Raw genomic sequence first — 7,800 nt, forward strand, 5'->3', positions numbered from 1 at the left:
AAGAGATTCATAAAATAACATAAATTCATCAATCTCTTATTGAAAAACTCGGTTGAGAAAATTTTAGGAAAAATGCTTTCCTCTTTTTAGTTATTTCAATTCATGTGATTGATTTTATACGAGCATGCCTAAGTTTTTTTTTATTATGTCAAAACCATACATCATGTTTAAAACTGAAAAACAAGATTTATCACAAAAATCATCAAGATCAAAAGTATAACACATAATTCCAAAATATAAGATTTTAAATCATCAATACTTCAAATCCTCATGGATAATATAAAATAATCAATATGATTTCATTGAACATAAAGCATCTTCAATTAAAATTATTTTGTTTCGACTAGTGAGCTTTGTGAAGTGTATTGGATCTCTGCTCAAAAGCCTTGAGCATCCACTGTCAAAATTTTATTTTTGCTCCTAGCTTTCAATTGTAGAGATGTCTACAAGAAAGATGAGTTTCTTTTAGGTACCTATTTTGTTAGGAATAGGGGTCGGCACTAAGAGGGGGCGGGGGGTGAATTAGTGTAGTGGTAAAATAACGTCAGTTTCAGAAAATCTTTTCATATGATAAAATCGAACTCGGAAATACTTAACTTTAAAAGCGTACATAAGAGAATGGTGGATGTAAAAAGCAAGTAAGGAGGTTTGCAGTTAAAGTTAATTACTCAAAAAAATATAAACCAGATTTTAGAGTGGTGCGGTCATCGTGACCTACATCCACTTCGTCGATTCCTCTTCCAAAGAGGCCACCGACATCCACTATCGATCTTCCTTTAATAGGCAAAGATCAACCTCCTTCTTACACCCCTCTTCTCATTTTACCGGGTTTAGAAGACAACTCTCACAAGCACTCACTCCTCTTAAACATAATTCTAAACTTAGACTTAGAGGAGGGGATTTCTCAAGTGATTGCAATAGTGTTTCTTCACTTTTAAACTCTTTGTGCTTATGTTTTTTAACTAGGGATGAGAGGGGTATTTATAGGCTTCAAGTTGATTCAAACTTGGAGCCTAAAAACATCTCATCCCGGGTTTCCTGGGTCCGGGCGGTATTGTTAGGATCAAGAGGACGATACTAAGAGGGGGGGGTGAATTAGTGCAACGATAAAATCACATCTTCAAAAATGTTTCATTTCGATAAAACTGATTTTGTAAAGATAGCTTGAAAGTGTATGGAAAAGTATTGAAGGTAGTAAGCTATTAAAGAGGTTTGCAGTAAGGATAAATTGCTCAAAGTAAAATGAAAACCAATTTATAGTGGTTCGGTCATCGTGACCTGCATCCACTCCTCTGATTCCTCTTCTGTCGAGGCTACCGACATCCACTATCGATCTTCCTTTATAGGCAAAGATCAACCTCCTTCTTACACCCCTCTTCTCCTTTTCATGGGTTTAGGAGACAACCCTTATAAGCACTCACTCCACTCTTACAGAATTCTAAACTTAGAGTGGAGGAGGAAATTTCTAAAGAGATTGTAGTAGTGTTTCTTCACTTTTAAATTCTCTGTGCTTGTGTCTTTTAACCAGGGATGAGAGGGATATTTATAGCCTTTAAGTTGATTCAAAATTGGAGCCTAAAAACATCTCATCTAGGGTTTCCTAGGCATGGGCGGTACCACCGCCTGCGCTGGGCGATACCACTGCCTACACTGGGCGGTGCCACCACTAGTGTCAGTCTGACACTGACAATGCACTAGGCGGTACCACCGCCTGGCACTGGGACACTGGGTGGTACCACTGCCTAACACAGTCTCGAAGTCTGTACCACAACGGTGCTACCTTGTGTCATTGTTTGGGCCTCTCATTGGGCCCAACACAGTCCTTACATGGGCCTAGCTGGCCCCTAATTGGGTTGGCCCAAATCCAAACCCAATTACATGCTAACTACGATTCCTAAGACATTTGCTAAGCTAAATAAGTCATTATGTCTTAGTTTCTTCCAGCGAGCTTCCGATGATTTTCCGGCGAACTTCCGACGATCTCTCGGCAATGTTCCGGTGGACTCACGACAAGCTCTTGGACTTCATGACGATCTTCTTGGCGAGTTCTGATGAGCTTCTCTGGAAAGCTCCGAGACTTCTCGACTGGTTCTGCCAGAACTTCCGACGAACATCCGGACTTCCGACGAACTCTCGAATTCCCAACGAAATCATGTCCTTGACTCCGGGACTTCATTTTACTTCATACCTTGCTATCGTAGTTAATCCTGCATATGTAAAAACATACTTCGATCTAGACAATTAATACTAAGCATTAATCATGTTGTCCAGCATGTCATTGGTCTCTCAACTCTTTGTCTGATTTTTTGGCTCATCGTCCTCTCTTGTAGCCTATTGCCCAATCGGCAAGTTGACTCCGCAACTCTGATATTCTTCACACAATATCCGCTCTTCTTGGCCCGAAGCCTTCTGTTGATATGTCGGCCGATCCACTGGCTCGACGTCCAATCTTCTGGCATGTTTTCCTCCGGCCCAACATGATTTTTCCTGCTTTAATTGTCTCATCCTGATTGAAGCATCCTGCATCACTCAAAACACAGATTAAATCACAAACAATTATTAATTAGTTTCATCATCAATATCCGAGATTCAATAGGTACCACCGCTTGTGCTGGGCGGTACCACCGCTAGTGTTAGTCTGACACTAACATGCTCTGGGCGGTACCATCGCCTAGTCCAGCGGTGCCACCGCCTGTAGCCTCTCGGAGGCTGTGTCTGGGCGGTACCACCACCCATATAGATGGTACCACCGCTTGACACAATCTTGGAGATTGTGCCACGATGGTGCCACTTCTTGAGACATTGTTTAAGCCTCTCATTGGGCCCAATATAGTCCTTACATGGGCTCAACTGGCCCCTAATTGGTTTGGCCCAAATCGAAACCCAATTACATGCTAACTACGATTCTTAAGACATTCTAAGCTAAACAAGTCCATAAGTCTAGTTTCTTCTAGCGAGCTTCCGGCGATCTTCCGGTGAACTTCTAACGATCTCTCGGTAATGTTCCAATGGACTCCCAGCAAGTTTTGGACTTCACGATGATCTTCTTGGCGAGTTCCGACGAGCTTCTTTGGCAAGCTCCAAGACTTCTCGGCTAGTTCCGACAGAACTTCCGATGAACGTTCGGACTTCCGACGAACGTTCGGACTTCCGACGAACTCCCAACGAAATCGTATTCTTAACTCCAGGACTTCATTTTGCTTCATGCCTTGCTATCGTAGTTAATCCTATACATGTAAAACATACTTCGATCTAGACAATTAATACTAAGCACGAATCATGTTGTCCGCCATGTCATTGGTCTCTCGATGCTTCATCTGATTCTTCGGTGCATCATCCTCTCTTATGACCTGTTGCTCAATCGGCAGTTGACTTCGTAACTCCGATATCCTTAGTGCAATATTTGCTCTTCTTGGCCCGAAGCTTTCTATCGATACGTTGACCGTTCCTCCGGCTCGACGTCCAATCTTCTGACATGTTCCACAGGCCCAACATGATTCTTCCTGATTTAATTGTCTCATCATGATCGAAGCGTCCTGTGTCACTCAAAACGTAGATTAAATCATAAACACTCAACAATTGGTTTCATCATCAAAATTCGAGATTCAACAATCTTCCCCTTTTTGATGATGACAACCAATTGATGATGGAGTTAACTAAACTTCCGGAGTTTAAACAAACTCCCCCTATCAATATAGCGTATTGATAGAGACTCTTGGATTCAAAAATCCAAGCAAACATGTCATGATTAAAATCATGCATAATATTAACATACTTCTCCCCCTTTGTCATTAACAAAAAGGAGAAGTATAACTTTCATTTGTTTGAAAGTTCAATACATTGTATCATAAATCTCAAGTTTAATTATCATGCAAGCTAGCAATATTTCAAAAACAGATGCAAGATAGCATTCTTGTTGAAGTGTGCAAACTAGCAATTCTTGCTTCCTTTTGCAATGTGCAAGTTGCAAGTTTTGCTTCTTGAGATAGGCAAGATATCACTTTTGCTTCTCTTAAGATTTCAAGATAGCATTTCTTGCTTTTGAGCAAACTAAAAAGTTTTGCCTCTTTTTGCGATATGTATATTTACAATTTTTGCTTCTCTTTAGATGACAAGCTAGCAAATTTAGCAAATTTTACATCATGCAAGGTAGTAAATTTTTGGTGATGTTCAAGATATCAAGTTCTTCTCCTTGCAATATATAAGCTAGAAAATATTTGCTTCCTTTACAATGTTTAAGCTAGCAGTATTTCTCCCTCTTTGTCTTTGTCAAAAAGAAGGGAAGAATATAATGTTGTAATTCTTTTCCCTTTACATCAATTTTTAAATCATGACAAAGTTGAAGTATCAATCTTTTTTTTGCATCATAATAGTTTCAAATTAAAACATATATAATTTCAAAATCTTATATTTCATTTTTCATGCATGATAAAAAAAAAATAAATCAATCATCATTATGATCATATCATACATGATGCTAAGACATTAAAATTTTTAAGCATTTATCAACATTTTGATCATGATACCAAACATTCATCATTTAAAGTATTTATGATATCAAACATTAAATCAACATTTATAATACATCATTTTAGTAACAAATCATAGCATTTTAAATCATGATGGTATCTAAATATCAAATTACATTGCATCCTATATTTCATGCATATTTTTATTTCATCACATTCAGAAAAATTAATTGGGTGATGAATACAAGGAGTTATATAAAAATAAATCATATCATGAGAGATAAGTGTTGAATCTCGTATTTTGATGATGAAATCACTTGATATGTGTTTGTGATTTAATCTGCATTTTAAGTGATGCAGGATACTTCGATCAAGATGAGATAATTAAAGCAAAAAAATCATGTTGCACCGGAGGAACATGTTAGAAGATTGGACGTTAGGCTGGTGGATTGGTCGACGTATCGACAGAAGGCTTCGGGCCGTGGATTCAGGCATCGGGCCAAGAAGAGCGGATATTGTGCCAAGGATATCGGAGTTATGGAGTCAACTGGCCGATTGGGCAATAGGCCGTAAGAGAGGACGATGCGCCAAAGAATCGAATGAAGCATCGAGGGACCAATGACATGCCGGACAACTTGATTAATTGCTTAGGATTAATTGTCTCGATCGAAGTTTTATTTTACATGTGTAAGATTAACTATGATATCTTGAAGACATAAAGCAAGTCTACTGGAGTTAAGTTCGATGGGTGTTCGAGAGTCCGAAGATTCATCGGAGATGCTGCCAGAACCAACCGAGAGGAAATTGGAGACTTGTCAAAGTTTTCGGAAGTCCGTCGAAGAGATCGTCGGAGGTTCGTGGGGATCACCGAGAAGGTTCGGCTACTTGCCAAAGACTTGCTGAACTCGCCACAAGATCGGAAGCCCGCTGGGAGTCCATCGGAAGAAATCCGAGGGTGTATTGGAAGTCCGTCGAAAGATCGCCGGAAAGCTCGCCAAAAGGAAACTTGACGTTGCCGATTATAAAGATATGCTTAGGACAATATCTTAATTTCAGAGTTTGCATATAATTAGGGTTAGGATTAAGAAATAATCCTATATCCTAGTTAGGGGCCAAATGGGCCCGAATATGACTTGGTTTCGGCCAGATCTGAAGCCCAACCAGTGATCTGTAAGGTCGGACGGTGGAACCGCCGGACTGGGTAATGGCACCGCCCAGAACCCAAAGGATCGAGTGGTGGCACTGCCCAGCACCCGAGAGGTTCGGCGGTGGCATCGCCGGATTGGGCGATGGCACCGCCAGTACACTGTTAGTGTCAGACATTGACAGGCGGTGGCATTGCTAGCATCGGGAACCCAAAAGTAATTCAAATTTGAAGCCCAAATTTGAATCCTCTTGGGGCCTATAAATACCCCTTAATTCTCAGCAGAGATAACAACCTTTTGAGAAGTTAGAGATTGAGAAAAAGTCTTAGCAAAGTCTTTAGTAAGTCTTGTTTTCAATAGCTTAAGTGTTCACCTCTCTCTTTCTCTTTAAAAAATCTGTAAGAATGTGAACCATTTGTAAAAGGTTGTAAGAAGGGTATTTGTCCTTCCCCTTCAAAGTGATTTGTTAGTAGAAGTTGGGAGCCTCATTGAAGAAGGCTTCGTAAGTGGATGTAGGTCATTTTGACCGAACTACTTTAAATTGGTGTGTTCCTTGAATGTGTGAGTATTTACTTTTCTGAAACCATTATTTACATAGCAGCAAACTTTCGGTTTTCATCTTCTCACTTTACTCGAGCTACTTTCTCTAAGTCATTCATTGTTAAATCGAAATCTCTACGCATTTATGAAATCATTTTCAAACTTACAAGTTTTAATCCGCTGCACTAATTCACCCCCCCTCTTAGTGCCGCTCCGATCCTAACAATTGGTATCAGAGCCTCGTTATTTCTCAGTTGGTTTAACACCCAAAAGAAATGTCTCTTTATAGCTTTCAAGAGGGGCACTCTCTCATTCGTCCTTCCTTTCTCAATGAGACGGACTACACTTATTGAAAAACTCGAATGAGAGTTTTCTTACCTTCTTTGAATTTGAATTTATGGGACATAGTTGAAAATGGATTTGAAATGTCTTCTCTTCCAATGAATCATTGGAATGATTTAGAGAAAAATATGTTTTTTCTAAATGCAAAGGCTATGAATGCCTCATATTGTGCACTTGACAAAAATGAATTTAATTACGTTTCGATTTGTGATTTGGCCTTTGATATTTGGAAAACTCTTGAGGTCACTCATGAAGGCACTAGTTGAGTGAAAGAGTCCAAAATCAACATTCTTGTACATTCTTACGAACTTTTCCGGATGAAACCAAGTGAGTCCATCGGAGACATGTACACCCATTTCACGAATGTCATCAATGGACTCAAAGCTCTTGGTAAAGATTTTTCTAACTTTGAACTAGTAACTAAAATTTTAAGATCCCTTCTAAAGAGTTGGGATCCAAAAGTTACGGCCATTCAAGAGGCTAAGGATCTTAAAACATTTCTACTCGAAGAATTAATTGGGTCTTTAATAACCTACGAAATGAACAATATGACAAAAAGGAAACTCGAGAACAATCTTCTAAAGGATAGGAAGGATTTGAGACATATAACACATGAAGACAACTCGAGCATAAGCTCAAGTGATGGTGAACTTAAACTACAAATGAAACAAAAATTAAAGAACAAAAAGAACGAAACTACTTACTTTGAACGCAAGAAGAAGAACAAAAATTGAGATGAATCAAGCTCCTCTGAAGATGAGGAGAAAATCAAGAACGGCAAGGTGGCAAATTATGCCTTAACGGCTTTCAACGATGAGGTAATCAAAACCCCCTTAATTTATTTTGAAATTACTTGATGTTTTCCGTGATGCTTTTTTTTTTGAATAATTATTTTTCTTGAAAATTGCATGTTTTATGTTTATAGAATAAAACATTAGATTTAAATCTAATGATCATATGTATGTTTTTTTTAAGAAGAAAAAATGTGTATCTTGATGATTTTCGATTTTGATTGAAACCATGCTTGATGTCTTAATGAAAATATTAAGAAATTTAACATCATGCTTAATAATGATGCATGGCTTTTGTATGGAAAACTAAGCATAAAAAGATAGATTAATCTAAAAAGAAAAATGCATGACTATAACAAATAACAAAATTATTTTGGTTAAAAATACCTTATGCTCAATGAAACCATGATTGATGAATATGCTTTATGTTTAATGATTTTTTTACCTTGAATGTCCTATCATGATAAATATTTTGAAAATAAATGAAATCATGTTTGATTTGAAGTAATGCAG

The sequence above is a fragment of the Musa acuminata genome, chromosome BXJ1-1, assembly GCF_036884655.1.
Source record: "Musa acuminata AAA Group cultivar baxijiao chromosome BXJ1-1, Cavendish_Baxijiao_AAA, whole genome shotgun sequence".
Taxonomy (NCBI): Eukaryota; Viridiplantae; Streptophyta; class Magnoliopsida; order Zingiberales; family Musaceae; genus Musa; species Musa acuminata.